General features: G+C 40.0%; 1 long non-coding RNA gene across 1 annotated transcript in view; it reads left to right on the plus strand.

Annotated features, from left to right (window-relative positions):
• Nucleotides 1-18104, plus strand: part of LOC111826644 — a 140623-nt gene that overhangs the window by 34966 nt on the left and 87553 nt on the right. Inside the window, exon 3 of the long non-coding RNA XR_002829997.1 lies at nucleotides 17543-17605. This is a non-coding gene — a long non-coding RNA (uncharacterized LOC111826644). The remainder of the gene's footprint in view (nucleotides 1-17542; nucleotides 17606-18104) is intronic.

Genomic DNA, 18104 nt, shown 5'->3' on the forward strand with positions numbered 1-18104 from the left:
ATTAGAGAAAATGCTCTCATAGATTTAGCTGTCACAAAACTGTTCCCTTACCACAAACTCTAGAACAGGTACTCTCTGAGGGTTCACCATTTATTGTACATAGAATGAATGTGGGCACTGGGTTAGAAGATACTAACATTTTAAAATAATGCATTTTTCACTGGTGGAAAAAGATGGAGAGTTGTAACTTGCACATTCTAGATGTTTATGGGATTAAAGAGTGGCCATGTGTGGGAAGTGAGAGACAGGAATGGGACAAATAATTGCTCAGGTCATTTCTGGAACCTACATGATTAATAAGGCTTCCCAATAGGACCACAAACCAACCTGAACCATGACAGTATGTTACAGGTTACTGTCTAGAGTAAGAGCAAATGTCCTCAGAGGCCTATAATGACAATAAGAAATATCACCGAGGGCTTAAAATGACATCCGTGAGATACTGAATAAAAGATGCTTTTGTGCATGTGTTCTCAGCAGATTTTTGTCAGGATATGCTCTTTGTGCTGGGATAGTTTGGATATTAGGCAATCAGAAAAAATAGAAACATTTATTAGGTGCCTAGATGTTGTGGCAGAAGCAATGATGTCCCTTTAGTTTCCCTAGGCTTCCCTTTTCATATGGAAAAGAGAGCCTGGACCGAGTTGTGTACTTGTACCAAGATGTGCTCTATTTTGCTATTTTTCCTCAAGTTTCATTGGACACATGTCCTTAGAGTGGAAGGGGAGTAGGCCAATACATTTAGCTTCATATACATGGTAATAAAGCATGATGTAATTTGTAGACATCTCTGGCCATTTATATATATATATATATATATATATATATATATATATATATATATATAAAATGGATTCCAATTATTCCAGGAATTGTTTCCTACAGAACAACAAGGAAAAATCCTAGTCATAGAAAATTGCTTTGATGTTCAGTTAAAAATATAGATTTTGACTTGGGGATAATGAAAGCATTATCCATAAACAGCAAGTGAATACATGACTGCATATACCTCAAGGCAAAGGACACCATTATCTGGAATCAGCATAACTAATTTCTCATGTTCAGATTCAGTGCTATAGATAAGGAAGGGAGGAGGAGTCTGGATTGTCCATGCCCAACCATTGAGAACACACACACACACACACACACACACACACACGAGTCTCATGAAGTACAAACAGTACAAACACTTTTTAAAGCTTCAGATTCTTCTACATGATTAACTTTGCAAATCAATCAGTAATATAGGATATGACTATTTCTTGGTCTTTAGATTTCTTATCAAACATTACTATTCAAATATATTGATATGGACTTTACATCTGTTAGTTTTTTACTGCTGCTGTACCAAATTACTACTAATTGGCTTAAAACAACACAAATTTATTATCTTTCAGTTCTAGAGGTCAGAAGTCTGACATGGGACTGAGCCAAAACCATGGTGTCATCAGGGCTGCCTTTCTTCTGGAGGCTTTAGGGGAAATTTTGTTTCTTTGCTCTTTCGGCTAGAGGCTGTATGTATTCCTTGATTCCTAGACCCATCCTCAATAGTCAAAGTCCTCAGCACACCTTGAAGTTTCTCTGACCCTGGCTTCTGTTCTACCAATCTCTTCCACTTTAAAGGACCCTTGTGGTTATCTTGGTTACACATGGATAATTCAGGATACTCTTTATTTTAAGGTCAGTTAATTAACAACCTTAATTCCATCTGCAAATTTAGTCACACACACCCCCACACCCCTTGCCATAACATATTGACAAGTCTAGGGGATGAAGACATGAATATCTTTGGGGAAGGACATTATTCTGCCTGCTACACCATTTAATTGCATATTAAATTAACATATTTACATGCAGAGTATTTTCAATTTAAATTTATCTTGACCGAGAAGACCACATCATCTATGCTTCAGAATGTGTGCAGGTGCTCCGTTACTTTATGATTTGAAAACCTTAATCTATCAACAAATCAACCAACCAAACCTCATCTACCTCTTTTTTAAAAACATATCTGCTCTGTCTGTAATATATTTTGAATTCATTGGGGTTTTTTAAATATATTTTATTGATTTTTTACTGAGAGAAAGGGATAGGGATAGAGAGTTAGAAACATCGATGAGAGAGAAACATCGATCAGCTGCCTCCTGCACAATCCCCACTGGGGACGTGCCCACAACCAAGGTACATGCCCTTGACTGGAATCAAACCTGGGACCCTTGAGTCCGCAGGCCAACGCTCTATCCACTAAACCAAACCAGTCAGGGCGAATTCATTGGTTTTGAATTCTTTCTTAAAGGAGATTTTGCTTCTCAAAGCTGAATTTTATTGCCTCAGTAATTTTTTCATTTTATTTTATTTTGTGTGTGTGGTGTGTGTGTGTGTGTGTGTGTGTGTGTGTGTGTGTGTGTGTGTGTGTGTTTAGAGTCTAGACCAGCCATGGGCAAACTATGGCCTGCGGGCCGGATCCGGCCCGTTTGAAATGAATAAAACTAAATAAAAAAAAAGACCGTACCCTTTTATGTAATGATGTTTACTTTGAATTTATATTAGTTCACACAAACACTCCATCCATGCTTTTGTTCCGGCCCTCCGGTCCAGTTTAAGAACCCATTGTGGCCCTCGAGTCAAAAAGTTTGCCCACCCCTGGTCTAGACAATCATATATTTTAGAGTGGTCCCCCTGATATTTCAAGTATCCCCCCCCAACAGCCCATGCATAGCTATTACAATATTATTTTTTTCTCCATTGATCTCTCCTTGGCCACTCCCACCCCTCAGCACATGCCCTCACCCCCCTAGTGTCTGTGTCCATTGGTAATGCTTATATGCATGCATACAAGTCCTTTGGTTGATCTCCTCCCCTGCTCAGGTATACTCCACCCCCTCCTCCCCTGCCTTCCCTCTGAGGTTTGACAATAAATGTCTTCCCTTACTCTATCCCAACCCATTCATTGTTATATTCCATAAGTCCACTATGTGTCAGATGCTCTGCTAGGTATAGCATATTCAAAGACAGATAGAATAATAGTCATTACTGTTTAAATAGGATCTGAAGTGAAGACAGAGAAGGGGACATAAAATTAAAGAAAAACAATGTGGTTTAAAGTAAAATCCTATGAACTATGAAATCAGAGAGAGAAGTCCTAACACTGATTGGCAAGGTCAGAAGATCTTCACTGTAAATATGAACTTGGGGTGTGATGAGTGAAGGTGGGGGGAATGGCCTTTCAGTTAGAAGGGAAGAGCATGTGGAGAGGGAATCCTACATGCCTCTTTTGCTGCCTGTGCTTCTTGGAATGTCCCCCCACTTTCTACCACATCTAATCTGTCTCTCTTCCTGTCCCCATTCTCAGTCCACCTGTCAAATCTCCATCCCTGTTTTATTAAAAGAATAAGATGAGGACAAAATAAAATCCTATTACATGATGCATAAGCTCCTTATGATTTTTCTTGTTTACTTTTTCTTAATAAATCTCTTAATCACTTGCTCCCATAAGCCTAAATTCTAGATATTTCAGGTTTTATTTATTTTACAGATTTCATTGTGTAATGAAGAGAGAAGAGACTTGGGAATCACAAGGATTTTAGTGTGAACCCTAGAGCAATCACTGACAAAGCATGTGATCTTGAATGAATTGCTTTATCACTCTCAACACTATGTAGCAGGGATGTCATAGGAAATAAACATGCCTGATTTATTGAGCAGGCAGAACATGGTATGGTTCAATCAGGAAACTATTTTATTTTTCTGTTTCCTTCAAACATGCTCTATTGTACTTCCCTTATTCCAACAATATTTACAAAAGACTTTATAGCTTTACATCATCTTAATAAGAATGAATTTCATGTTGGTCTTAAAGATAAAATTTTATGTATTTATAAAAAGATTTCTTCTAGACTTGGGAATCACAAGGATTTTAGTATGAGCCCTAGAGTGATCACTGATCAATTCCATTTCATCTATATTGGGGATATAGCATGATTTCTCCTTTAGTATTCCTCAATATTTTTCTACTCCATTTCCCTCCTTTTTCATCCTTCAACTTCTCTGGGGTTAAGAAGAGGAAACAAATGGTCAAAGTCAGTTTTATTTTTCTTTTCCTGTTTGAAGTTCTCTTTTGGCTTATACTATCTGCCATTTCCTCTATTTTGACAAATGTTTAAATGCTTATGCTTTTGTAAGGCACAAATGTGTGCGTTGGTTGAATTCCCCCCATAGACTTCCCCACTGAACAATTGCTGATATAAATGGTACATTCTACAGCTGGACTGTCAAATCTACTCACCAGTCTGCCCCTTGTCCTAGTAGTTCACCCTACGATACTTAATAAAATCCCTTTGTCTTGGGTAGCCTCAATAACGTGGCTCAAGCTGTTATCTTCTGGGAAATCCATCTGGCCCAAAGAGACTCCATCTTTTCCATGACAAACGTGGACGTGCACAACCATTCTGTTGCATCCTCTCCTCTTGCATTCCAGTTATCCTCCACCCTCAGAATCTTCTGATGGAAAGCAGGTGCAATCTGGATTTAGGACAACCTTCTAGAAAATACCTGCCATGATATTAAGATGTTTCTCCCACACTGTACTTTCAAGACGGAGCTGCGTCTATGGGTTATTCTAGGTTATCAAACATCCAGCTTTGAAGAAAGTTGTCTGCCTTTTATTTTCCCAGGCATTCTAGATGTCTGTGAGTTTTTCATCTTTGTGCTCGGTGTCTCTTGGCTTGTGGGCATTATAGAACCACATACCTCCTGTACATCACTAGGGACAAGAAGTAGACACACTCACCACAAGGCCTACAACTCGTCCATCTGACCCTATATGACTTGGACAAAGTGAGAGGATGAAGGTTGAAGGGCTGGTATAGCCACTTCTAGGGCACCTAGGGTGACTGTTTAATATCCCCCCTTACTTCTGCTCTCAGAATGCAGAGGGACACCTTGCCCTGGTCTGGACATGTGTAATATTAGCCCAAATTCTCAAACTATAGTAAACCTTTCATTTTATATCCAGACTCATACATAAATTCCATAGCACAGTGGCTTGGCACATTGTAGGGTTCAGAAATGTTAGTTGTTCTTTTTAAATTATTATTATTTTTACCTGAAAAGTTCAATTGGGCATTTCTATAATGCCAACTACTTACATAACTTTTTAAGAGGTATTTAAATCTAACACTCTTATTCTGTCATTATTTTTAAATGAGCAAGAAAGCGAAAGGAGAGGGGGAAAAAATCTAAATTTTAAGAATGCTTGGGGGAATGGAGAAAAGTAATAACTTTCTGCATTGAGATCTTTCTTCAGTTCAGAGAACTGTGGGCCTCATTTATGCTTGCCTTTTCCAGGAGCTCACTTGTAGCTCAGCTCACCTGCTTGTAGGAATAGGTTGCTTCATTTTACCACAGCATCCAGCTAGTGCATTTGAAATTGCTGATGAAAGATACTGTCAAATCCCTGGTCTATTTCGATAATGATTTGCACTTGTAAGGCAATCTGCCCATTAGTGTCGAAAAGGAGAATTGGGTGAGCACCTCACAAAATGATCTCTGAAAGCAAACCCGGAGCCCCAGAGTCTGCTGGGCAGGAATTTATCCTCCTCTAGCATTTTGACTCAGCACACAAATGTGGGATGTATGGGGGTGTTTTCATTCGGTGCCAGATTGTTTGCCTACACCAGAGGCTGTCCTGAGAGATTTGTTGTATCTGCCTTTGCTTACAGATTGCAATTTAGGGAGCCTTTATTTAAATGCTAAATTAGAGCAGAGTTTCTCTACATTTTATCTATGGCTGCTCAGGTATACTTACCCCCAATGATCAGGAAATATCAGATTGTATCCAGCTGTCAGCCAATTAGGTGGAATAGCATCTGTCACTGACCCGCTCTTGGTAATGTGCTGAAGGCTACTTGTGTATTATAATATGCAATGAAATACTCCTCCATTCATCATACAAACTCTGCCACTCTACCCCATATTTTACCTCAGAAAATGCAAATTATATTGAGAAGATATAAAAAAACTATAATCTGGACTAAATTGGGCATGTATTTAAATTTTTGTGAGTTTGAATTAAAAAAAAAAGACCTTATTTTTCTGATCTACATTTTAAAAGACCTATATCTTTGTCCTGGTCAGGTGGCTCAGTTGGTTGGAGTATGGTCCCTTACACCAATAGGTTGCTGGTTCAATTCCTGATTGGGGGGTGTATAGGAGGCAACTAATCAATGTTTCTCTCTCACATTGATGTTTCTCTCTCTCTCTTTCTCCCCACCCTCCTCTCTCTTCTTTTCTCTCTCACTCAAAGCAATAAAAACATATATTCAGGTAAGGATTACAAACAAGATAAAATAAGAACTATATCTTTGTATGCTACAAGGAAAATAAGCATAGGCATATAATCCATAGTCAAGAACTATTTATTCTCTCCTCTCTTCAACCCTAAGACAAGACTGACTGACTCTTGTAGCTAGAACTGCCACTGAAGCATCAGAAAAAAAAAAATAAAGCAATTGTTCCAGCTTTGGATTTTGGGGAGCCAGCATTTCCTTCAGCAGTCAGTGCTTCGGGGAGAGGATAGGAGGTAGTTCTGCTGTTGTTTCCAGCTCTTGTAGTCTTCCTTGGAGATGTGTAGAAGGAATGCCCTTTCTACTCTAAGGTTTTCTCTTGATGTTAGGAATTTGTGTTCATGAGGAAACAGCATAAAGGGCTCTGTGTCTCTTCATAGTCAATTTCAAAGGTGAAGATGGTTGTTAGGATTGCTGTTACTGCTTAAGCTTTTCAGGTAGACTTTTATGAACTCTCAGACTTTTAGGATTATGGTCCTTTTACCCACTTTTCATTTTTCCCAGTTCTTTGAACAGTCAGATTCTTTCCTGTCTTAGGTCCTTTGTCCCTTCTAGAAATTTCCTCTTTGGTAACACCCACCACACCTCTTCTCCTATCTACTTCCCATCTTTCCAGACTCAGTATTTCTATTTATTTAGAGAGACCTATTTTAGGTTGACTGCCCTCCCTCCCTTAGTCTTAATCTCAGCTCTCTCGGTTCTTTCTTTACTTATTGCTATTTTAATGAGCATATTTATTGGTTTATGTGCTTATTTACCTTCCTAATCCCTAGATTAAAAAAAACTCTTTGAGGGCAGAAACTAGGTCTGTTGTCTTGATACCCTAAATCTAATGCCTCACACAGTGGCATGGAGAAAGTGTTCAAACATATTAATAAAAAGAATGGATAAATATTTCCTATCTTGGTTCTTCATAATGAGGATAATAATAATAATAATAATAATAATAATAATAATAATTGGTGTGAGATTTAAGTGAGATAAAACTAGGAAGGATCTGGCCAAATACCTGGTGTAGTATTGACATGATCACTGTAAGTATGTGCACTACTCTCCATTATAGGCCAATGATTGTGTTACTTGGGTGTTTCCTAGTCCTCTGGCCTCACCTCATTTTAAAAATGAGAGCATCGGGCTGTTTCATCTGAAGAGCCCTTTACCTATATAAGTCCCTGCTAGCAAACACAAAATCTATCTCTAGATTTTTAAGTATATAAGACACCTTTTTGATTAGACAATTAAAAATGTTATGTCACAACATGCTAAAATATTTGAATTAGTATGTAGTGAGAACATCCCCTTTCCTCTGGGAAAGTCATTACCACCCAAGAGAAAAGGGAAGAATTTCACTGGTTGTAATTCTGTGAGGCTTACTAGCAATAAGGAGAGGGACTGGAAATAACACGATTTCTCTGCTGTGATAAAACATGTATCAAATTCACTGCAAAAACAGCTTTTACCATTTGTACAAACTGCAACTGCTTCTCCCACATTTCTAGGTTTTCTGTTTTGAGGGAGAGATCAGGAGGATCCCTATTCTGGTTTGGTTTATTTAATTAAAAGTCCAGGTGCAGAGGAATCACCAGGAAAGTGATGGTGACATACAGCTCATTCCATCACTAGGCGCTGGGGAAGTTTTGTCTCCTTGCCCCCATGTGACTTCCTGTTGCAACAGAACATAACACAGGCCCCAATTTATGGGGCTTGTTTCAAACTAACAGTCTGATCTAGATCACAGGTCTTCCCAAGGTGCTCCGGGGAGATGTGTTACATGAAACTTGAGAATTTTTCTCCTTTATTTTCTGTTATTCTGTAACTTGGTGCATGCTGCCTTTACTTTCTGCAATTAGAACAACTGAGATGATGATGACAACAACAAAGGCTAACTGTCAAAATGCTTTTCGTGTATTAATTTATTTACTCCTGATGTAGGAATTATTTTGTTTTACTTTTACAGAGGAATAAAAAGGTTAAATAACTTGTTCTGGATGATAATTTAGTAAGGAATAGAACATGATTGAATGCAGATAGTATGGCTTCTATAATCTATGCACCTAACCTCTATATTTATGAATGTCCTCCATCAGTATGAACACCTGTTCTTAGCACCTCTAAACTGGCCCCCCATATCACCCCTGAGTTCTGATATTCAATCCTTATGTTCTTATGTAATTTCCTCCTCCTCACCTTGTGTGTGGGCTGGATACAATACAGCAAAAGTAATGAAGTCAGGTTTAGAAAGCCGGTGACTTCCATCTTGTTCTCTCTCTCTGCCTCTTTTCCTGGCTCTTCTTTCTGATGAAGCAAGTTGTCACATTGCGAGCTGTCCTAGGGAGAAGCCCACTTGGCAAGGAACTAGGGGTGGCTGACAGCCATCAGCCATCAAGGAACTGAGGTTTTCAGTCCAATATCCAGGGAAGAACTAAATCCTGCCAACAGCCATGCGAGTGATCTTGGAAGTGGATCCTTCCCCGGTTGGGCTTTGCGAGGACCGCAGACTCAGTCAATACCTATAAATTGTTCTCTCTTGTGAGCAGAACTAGAGAACCCATTTGGGCTGTGACCTGGTTTCTGGTGAAATAATAGATGCTTTAAGTCACTACATTTTTCAATGATTTTCTATAGAGTTATAGATGACTGATTCAATACTCCAGCAGTTATTTATTCTTTTCTTCCCTTCTTTCCTCCTGCCCTGCCTCCCTTCTTTCCTTCTTTTTGTCAATGCTTGCTATGTGTCAGGCAATATTTTCACATATATTGTCTCATTTAATTCTCACTACAGCCCTATGAGATATCTATATATATAAAGAGCCAGGGCCCCTAACAACCTCAGGCTCGACCAAGCACTGGAAGTCAGTGCTGGGCTGCGTGGTGACCCAGCACTGACTCCAGCCAGTGCTGGCGCAGCAACCCAGCACTGACTGCGGAGAGGGCTGCAGATCAGGCCTGGAGAGAGGCACGGTCTGATCCACAGCCTCTGTCGCAGCTGTTGATCAGCTGTTGCCTCTCTCTTTCTCTCCCGGCTTCACCAGCAGCTGTGCCTCTGTTTCTATTCGGCCTCTAGGGGCTGCTGATCAGCCTCACCTCTTTGATCAGGCCCAGAGGTAGGCCCAGAGGAGCTGACTGGCATAGAAACCGACCAATCAGAACCAAATCTGGGTGAAGTGTCAGGAGCCAATGGCTGCCTAGGAGGCAGAGCTTTTGATGCTGACTGGCATCAAAACCAATTAATCAGAACCTAATCTGGGACCGCTTTGGCAGTATAGTGAATATGGCTGGCTTTCAGTCCAGATATAGGGATTGTGTGTTTTTGTCTGCCAAGAGCCATCTCCTTCTGCTGAAAAAGACTCCCTTCCCATTTAAGCAATCCTATCCTATATAATCTATCTATACTAATAAAAGGGTAATATGCTAATTAGACCGGGTCGACTGGCCATCTTCCGGATGTCCGATTTCCTTCCAGACAAAGCCATCTTGGTGAGGGCCAAGGCACGGGCCATTAAGGGTGATTAGGCTGGCAGGGGAGGACAGTTAGGAGTGAGATCAGGCCGGCAGGGGAGGGCACTTGGGGGTGAGTTCAGGCTGGCAGGGGAGGGCAGTTGGGGGCAATTGGGCCAGCAGGGGAGCAGTTAGGCATCAATTAGGCTGGCAGGGGAGTGGTTAGAGGGTGATCAGGCTGGCAGGCAGAAGCAGTTAGGGGAAATCAGGCAGGCAGGCAGGTGAGTAGTTGGAAGCCAACAGTCCTGAATTGTGAGAGGGATGTCCTACTGCCCATTTAAGCTCAATCCCTGTGGAAGCAATTGTATCAAATTTTTGTAAATTTCAATTTACACAGGGATCAGGCCTGAACTGGCAGTTGGACATCCCTCGTGGGTTCCCAGATTGGAGAGGGTGCAGGCTGGGCTGAGGAACAACCCCCCTGCCCCCTAGTGCACAAATTTCGTGCACCAGGCTTCTAATATGTTATAATTTTTATTTTACAGGTCAGATAACATTCTCAAAAAAAGCTCATAGCTAGTAAGTGGTAAAACCAATGTTTGTACCTAGGTTTCTGTGATTGCTTCATCTTTTATGAATTTATCACTTCTTCCGTTAATTATTAAACTATTAAACCCTAATCCTACAAACAGAGCTAATCATTTTCTTGTCTATGATACCTCTCTCTGGACTATTTGAAGTAATTACTAGTAATAGAATTGTTGAGTGACTTTAATATCCCAGTTTTATATACAGTATCTTATTATATTCTCAGAACAATGTCTGAAATAGATTCTATCACTTCCCTTATATTGCAAATGAAGAAATCAAGGATTATAGATTAAACAACTTATCATAGTAACAGAGATAGAGCATTTTATGTTAACTAACTAGCTTTAATTGTAATACACATGCCTGATTTTTTCAGTGGACTTTGAGCTCCAAGAGGACTTGCATTTTTGCAGACTATGGTAGCCAACACAGAACCGTCCCATATGGATGCTGAATAAATGTTTATTGAGCTGAACTGAATTTTAACCTCAAGTACTCCATTCTGTGCATATGGATCTCAAATTTATTCAGAGCACTATAAGTACCCCCCCAAAAAAAACCAACAACAAAAAACCAGCTCTTTTTCTAATTTAACTCATTCTGTATTTTATTGTGTGCATGTGTGCGTGCATGTGTGTGTGTATGTGTGTGTGTTTGTGTTATGTTGGAAAGAAGAGTTCATTAAGTGATAGAGGAAAATTTAGATTTACAAAAATTTGATACAATTGCTTCCATAAAATTCTTGGTTCATATAGCATAGAACCACTCAAATCTCCTTACAATTTATATCTCTACCTCACGTGTTTTGCAGCTAAAAGTGATGTGCAGAATAGTGAATTCTGATAGTCTACAAAATTTGTAGTTATAAAATAATTAAGTACATACCTTCAACATATTGCTCTTGCTCTGAGACTTGAAGGCAATAAAATGGTATATAATAGAAATTTCTAAACTAGAGTTCAAACCAAATGATTATTTGTATATATTTGTAAAATAAAATGATGTGGGAACCATAAAACTCTTTAATCAAACTCCCACTTTTTAGCAAATTGAATAGTTAATATAGTTCATCTTGAAGGTTTTTATTGAATTACTAGAGGCCTGGTGCATGAAATTAGTGCAGGGTGTGTGTGTCCCTCAGCCCAGCCTGCACCGTCTCCAATCTGGGACCCCGGGATTGTGATCGGGCCTAAAGGGGCAGTCAGACATCCCTCTCACAATCCAGGACTGCTGGCTCTCAACCGCTCGCCTACCTGCCTGACTGATTGCCCCTACCCACTCCCCTGCCAGCCTGATCAATGCCTAACTGCTCCCCTACCAGCCCAATTGCCCCCAACTGCCCTCCCCTGCAGGCCTGGTCCCCCCCCAACTGCCCTACCCTGCAGGCCTGATCACCTCCAACTGCTGTCCCTTTCAGGCCTGGTCCCTCCCAACTGCCCTCCCCTGCTGGCCTGATCTCCCACAACTGCCCTCCCCTGTCAGCCATCTTGTGGCGGCCATCTTGTGTCCACATGGGGGTGACCATCTTGTGTGTTGGAGTGATGGTTAATTTGCATATTACTACTTTATTAGATAGGATTTGTAATTGCTTCATAATAATACAACTTTTAAATTATCAACTTGATTAATTCATCCACTTAGTTAAGAAACATTAAATGAATGCTTACTATAGCAAGACACTGTTTTTGTAAACAATAATATTGAAATGAATGAAACATGGTCTCTATACAAGGGTCTTTCAGTATAGTGAAGAAGTTATATTTGGCTGTTAATAGTTACAGTATCACCTAAGTGCAAAAATAGGTGTATATTTTAGACAAAAGAGTTTCTAGTTTCAGTGATTGGAGTATATCAAAATAATATGTTGTGTATAAACTATTTATCCACTCATGTGATTTCCATGTAATTTCATATTCTCTGGAATTTTCTTTAAATACATAAGTATAATTATAGAAATTACCAAATAAATGTAGATCTGTTTGAAAGTTCTGGCTCTCCTGTAACAAATTCCTAGTAGCTAATGAGTCACCTAGAAATATGGCACATTTAATGTTATATCTTTGTGTACTAACATTAGCACAGAATCACACCGGGAGAAGTAAGAGTTTGAAAACCATAGGTACTTCGAACTCCCTAAATGTGTCCCAACTTCAGAAACACCTGTGCTAAATAACTTTGTGCATATCTGCTGTGATGACTCACAGATTTTATAACTGTGTGGGGCTTTGTGTTGCCAGATTTTCTTCATTTTGTTTCAGAGAGAAACCTAGCACTGCAGTATAGACTGTAGAAGTTATGAAGTCCAAATAGAATTACCCTCATTCCACAAGAAGCTTCCAATCCAACAGAATTACAATACAGACTTACTTTTTAGACTTATAATTGTTCAGGGTCACATGGTGACTTCATTTTTAAACTGTAATCCTAATGTGTTTCCTCTTAAGTTCATCCTATTAAAATGTTGTTATATTCTTTGAAATAATAGAATGATGTGCTTTTTTTTGAAATTGAGCAATAACCATCATATTTGTCTTATCACAATTCTTTCTTCCCTTCTCTTTTGAAACTTACAATATTTGAATATACAACCCCTCTTTTCTCATGATCACTATAATTGGGCCACATTCTTGTCTACTGCTCTCTTTCTTTAAATGCTTTTCAAGCACTGCTATTATCGTAGTTAACTTACATATCGACATGAACAGCATAGATACTTCTGGTCTTCATAGATTCTTCTTTCATTCAGTGTCTTTATTCTATTTTTTAAATCCAGTGAATTCTTTCTCAAAGATGTTTTTCCTTTTCACTTTTTCCTTCCTTTCTTAGTTGTTGCCATCGCGGTATTCTTGCCAGTCCTTCCTATTCTAGTCTCTTTCCCCTTCGATCCACCTCACATACCCCTTACATCATTCTTTTTATGTTCATCATTCATTTAAAAAAAATCTATTTTATTGATTTTTTACAGAGAGGAGGGGAGAGGAATAGAGAGTTAGAAACATTGATCAGCTGCCTCCTGCACACCCCCTACTAGGGATGTGCCCGCAACCAAGGTACATGGCCCTGACTGGAATTGAACCTGGGACCCTTGAGTCCGCAGGCCAACACTCTATCCACTGAGCCAAACCGGTCAGGGCTTCATCATTCATTTTTGGCAAAGTACCCAGTGGATCACAACTGTGTCTCATTCAGCCTTTTTTTCCTTTATTATACTTACTACCTTTCTTTTATTATAAAAATTTTGTCTAGTCATAGAAAACATGGAAAGTATCAATATGTTAAATATAACTGCATTCCATATTTAAATGTGAAATCCTCATATATCTCTGGAAAGTTTTTTAGCCTTCTACATGAAGGTCTTACATATAAAGTGGGGGCAAAAGTAAGTTTATAGTTGTTTATATGGGAAATAATATGATAATTAATAAATAATAATACAAGAGTAAACTCTGTTTCCCGTACTCACAACTGTAAACCTACTTTTGCCCCACCCTGTATTCTTCTGTGTGGTGTTTCTAGATCATTTATTTTTACAGCTATTCTAACTCAAAAGATTCTCTTTGGCATTTCTAAACTGGTTACCATTGTTTTGTGTAAAAATGTAGATTTTTGTTCATTTTAAAATAGGCTTATTAACTAAACTCTCACTGAGTCTTGAAATTTCCAGTTTATTTTCTTGACATTTCTGGGCACATAATCTTATATTCTTCACATTATGGTAATTATACTGAAAGGGCGAGGGCTACGCCCTCCATCTTGCCCCGAATCCTCCATTTTTGGGCAGCAGCCATGTGCTCAGCAAGAAACTTCTTCCCAGAAGTCCAAGCCCCTGTTAGCCATACCTAGGATTTCTTTAAACTAACCAATGATAATCAAGGGAAGTGCGCGCCATAGATATGACCACATCCTGTGTAACAAGATACCGACTTGCACCTGGCCAATCGGCATGGCCCACAGTCCTCTCTCCTCCCCTTACTCCAACCCCCCTATAAAACCTCTCTATCCAGAAAGCTCACTCTCCCTGCCCCAGCCGCTGCATCGGCGAGTGTGGGGGGAGCTCAAGCTAGCTTGAATGAAGATTCTTATACTTTTGCATCGGACACAGCTGGCTCCCTGGTGTGGTCTCTTGGGGATCCTGAAATCTGGGCATAACAATACTACCCTTTTCTTTTTAACATCTTATTAGATTTAAATAGGACTTCCAGAAAAATAAGAACTAGCAATGGAAACAGTTTGCTTTATTGTCTTGCTTATGATGTTAGTAGGAATGACTCCAGTGTGTCCTTAAGTATCATGTCAGTGAAACGGAATTTTTGGACTGAAACCTGGGTTCTTTGTCCGCTGGAATCACAGAATGAATGTACGGACAGAAAGTGATATAGCAAAGGTGGAGATTTATTGAAGAACAAGTACAGACTCCCACATGGGGAGAGGGAAAGAGTCCCACAGAATGGACTCCCAAGTAGGGAGGGGGGAAAGGGTCCTACTGAGTTCCTTTTCCCTATGGTTTATAAAGGCTAAAATTCTGGTGCTCTGCTATCCCCTCTGATTGGTCAGTATTCCCTTAGACTGGTTACTATAGTAACTCCTGGGCTCAAAGGTCAATCCTCACAGGGGACATGTGAGGCTCTCCCCCCTCCTTCCTTATTGTTTTCCTATTCCCTCTGGGCTTTCTTCTTCTTCTGGATGAAGGGCTTCCTTCTCTTTATTTTGTAAATATAGACCTTTTGCTGTTCCCAGCTCCCTCATTCTATGGAAATGTACCTGTTGCAGCTTTTCAGCTTCCCCTATTCTATGGAAATATACCTTCTGCTGCCCTGCAGCCCTGTGCTTCCTCCATGGTGCTCTTAATTTCCAAAATTTCTAAAATTTTCTAAACCTGTCCCATTTTACCCCTAAAATTCCTGTTTCATCATTATTAGTTTATGATATTATGTTTATAAGTAAATATTATTTTCTTAACTTTCTAAGTGTTTTAATCAGGAGAAGGTGCTTAATTTTTTATCAAATGTCTTCTTGCCATCACCTGAAGGGGGGAAATATGTTCTTTTCCTTCTAGTTATGTTTGCAATATAGTCTTTAATATTTTTTCTAATATAAAGTGAATGTTCTTTATCCCCACAGCTCGTGGGCATGATTTAAGATTTATTAATATTAGCAATCTAAAGGTTGATGTCTCTTGATCAGGAGTAACTTGCTCCATAGAAGTTCTAACCCTGATCACCCCACCCCAAATCTTTGCTATTTCTTGTTTCCAGAAGGTAGTTAGTAGGTGCTCAGAAAATATTTATTCTCATAGCCTTCCACTCTGATCTCCTTATTGATGTTAGAATCTCTTGAGAAAGGTGTGTGGCCTTCCTCTCACCTCTGCTGGTGTTTTCCTTTATAAGAAGGAGACCCTACAAAGAAAGCTGCTGTCTTTATTATGGATTCATACCACAGATTCCTATATTAAAAATAAAGAAAGTGATATAATCTGATTCAAATTATTGTCATGAGAACAAAATACAAAAATGTATATAAAGCTCTTAGCACAGTGTCTGGCACGTTAAAGTCACTCAACAATTCTACTACTAACGATTATATTAAACGATGCAGAGGTATCAGGCAAGAACATGATTAGCTCTATTTGTAAGATTGGGATTTGAGGATTACATTGAATTGAACGGATGTCTTTGTATCTTGTGTCCTTGCCCAAAAACCCTGTTTGTTTTCTTTTTTAATCTACCATGTGGCAGGGGAGTGCTAGGATGAGAAACATCTGAGTGCACACGGGCCAAAGATCTTTCCTCTTAGACTCATTCAAAAGGTGTTTGGTCCATTGCTGGTGGGCTTCTTGACTAACCCTCCCCCCTCACTCCACCCCCATCCCCCTCATTATGAGTCACAGCCCAGCAGCACCTCACCGGAGGCCCAGACAGGTGTGAGGGATATGTTTTGGCCCAAGCATGGAGCCTGGGAAAAATCGCCAGAAGCCAAACAAGGGAGTGAACTGTGCATGCAGGGCTGCAAATCTATAACCTTCCAAAGAGCCTGAGATAGCCAAGGAGACTTGTGGCTGGGAACCCCAGGGTCCCAGTCTGACGTCTGTAAAGATCCAAAGCTGCAGCAACTCGAACACAGGTCCAGCTGGTTTTCTGGAAGCTGTGAGGTTATCTAAAAGTTGTCTAGGAAACCATCTCTGCCTGTTCCTGGCCGGTTTTCCTTCAAAGACAGCCTCTGTTTCTGACCCAGCCCATGTAGCAGTGATGGGGAGCTGGCTCCTTCACTCAGTCTCCTTTATCAGGATATAGTCTGTCCTTTGAACACAGTCAGGGATGTCCAGGTGGGCCTGGGCTGGGACCTGGCCCAGGTGGGTAGAGTGTGGGATTTCTCAGGAAGGGCAAGAGCTCAGCTGCAGCCCGCAGGGTGTGCTATATGACTTTGGCTCAGGTCCTTTGTTTCATTGATCTATATGTATGTTTTTAAGCCAGTACCATGCATGCCTTTTAGTTACTGGAGCTTTGTAATATGTTTTTGAAGTCAGGGACACTGGGTACAAGTTTTACTCTTTGACCTTTTTTTTAAGATATTTTATTGTTTAAAGTATTACATATAGTATCACACCTATGTCTCCTTTTTCCCCCATTGACCTCTCCCTGGCCACTCCCATCCCCCAGCACATGCCCTACCCCCCTAGTGTGTGTGTCCATTGGTTATGCTTATATGCATGCATACAACTCTTGACCTTTCTTCAAGGGAGAGGCCTCAGAGCAGTATTAGCTTTGTGTGCTGGACGCCTGAGAGGAGCAGCAGCAAGCCTCCCAGTTCTCTTTCGTTTTCTGTGGCCCCGGGCACCTAGAGCATGCTGGGCCCCATTAGCTGTCTTCATAGGCAAACAAAAACCAGTTTCTTGGACTGCCCTCTGAAAAGCTAAAACAATGGGTGCAGCAGGCACGTTCCCCTCCTCAGGGAAAAGCTGGGAGTTGAGGATTTTCTGCTCATTATATGCTGAGCTGGGGGGAGGGACTTTGGCTAGCAAGTGTGCGGCTAGTCCAAATTGCCACCTTTGTTCTGGGCAGCTCCCAAGCTGACACCTTTTCCTGTTAGTGCTTAGATTCAGGCAAAACAGAATCAGTCCCTTGGGCAGCCTTGTTCCCTGAAAGTATATTTCAGTCTTCTTTCCTCCCCAGGGAGAAGCCAGGAACTCTTAAGTCTTCTGATGGTGCCACACTGAGCCAAGGAGAGCGACTATGGTAAGTGAGTGGCCCGGATCTTTCTACCAGTTTGGATACAGCTAATTTGGTCCTCATCTGGGATGCATGAACCTCCTCACTGGTTTATGGGAATCTCTCAGAGGGATTCGGTCCATGTATAGTTGAGTAGATGGCTCCTTGGGGAAAGGAGAATCAGGGGCTTCCTATTTTGCTATCCTGTTGACATCCTGCACTTTATATTTTTAAGGTGCAAAATGCAATACATATGCTTTGATTTAATATTGTTAATTTATTATTTAAATTCTCTGTGCCCTTATATATATCTTAAAATAGTTTCTCTGGTAATTGAGGAGAGAGCAATGTTAAATTCTATTTCAGAGATCCAGTTATTTTCTTCTTGCATTTCAAACTATTTTTGATTAGCATATTTCAATGTTATAGGCTATTTAAAAAACCTTATAAAAGTCCATGAATGTATAGGTTTAAAAATATATATATATATATATACGTGTGTGTATATATATATATATATATATAT

Source organism: Myotis lucifugus, unplaced genomic scaffold, assembly GCF_000147115.1.
Source record: "Myotis lucifugus unplaced genomic scaffold, Myoluc2.0 scaffold_92, whole genome shotgun sequence".
NCBI lineage: Eukaryota > Metazoa > Chordata > Mammalia > Chiroptera > Vespertilionidae > Myotis > Myotis lucifugus.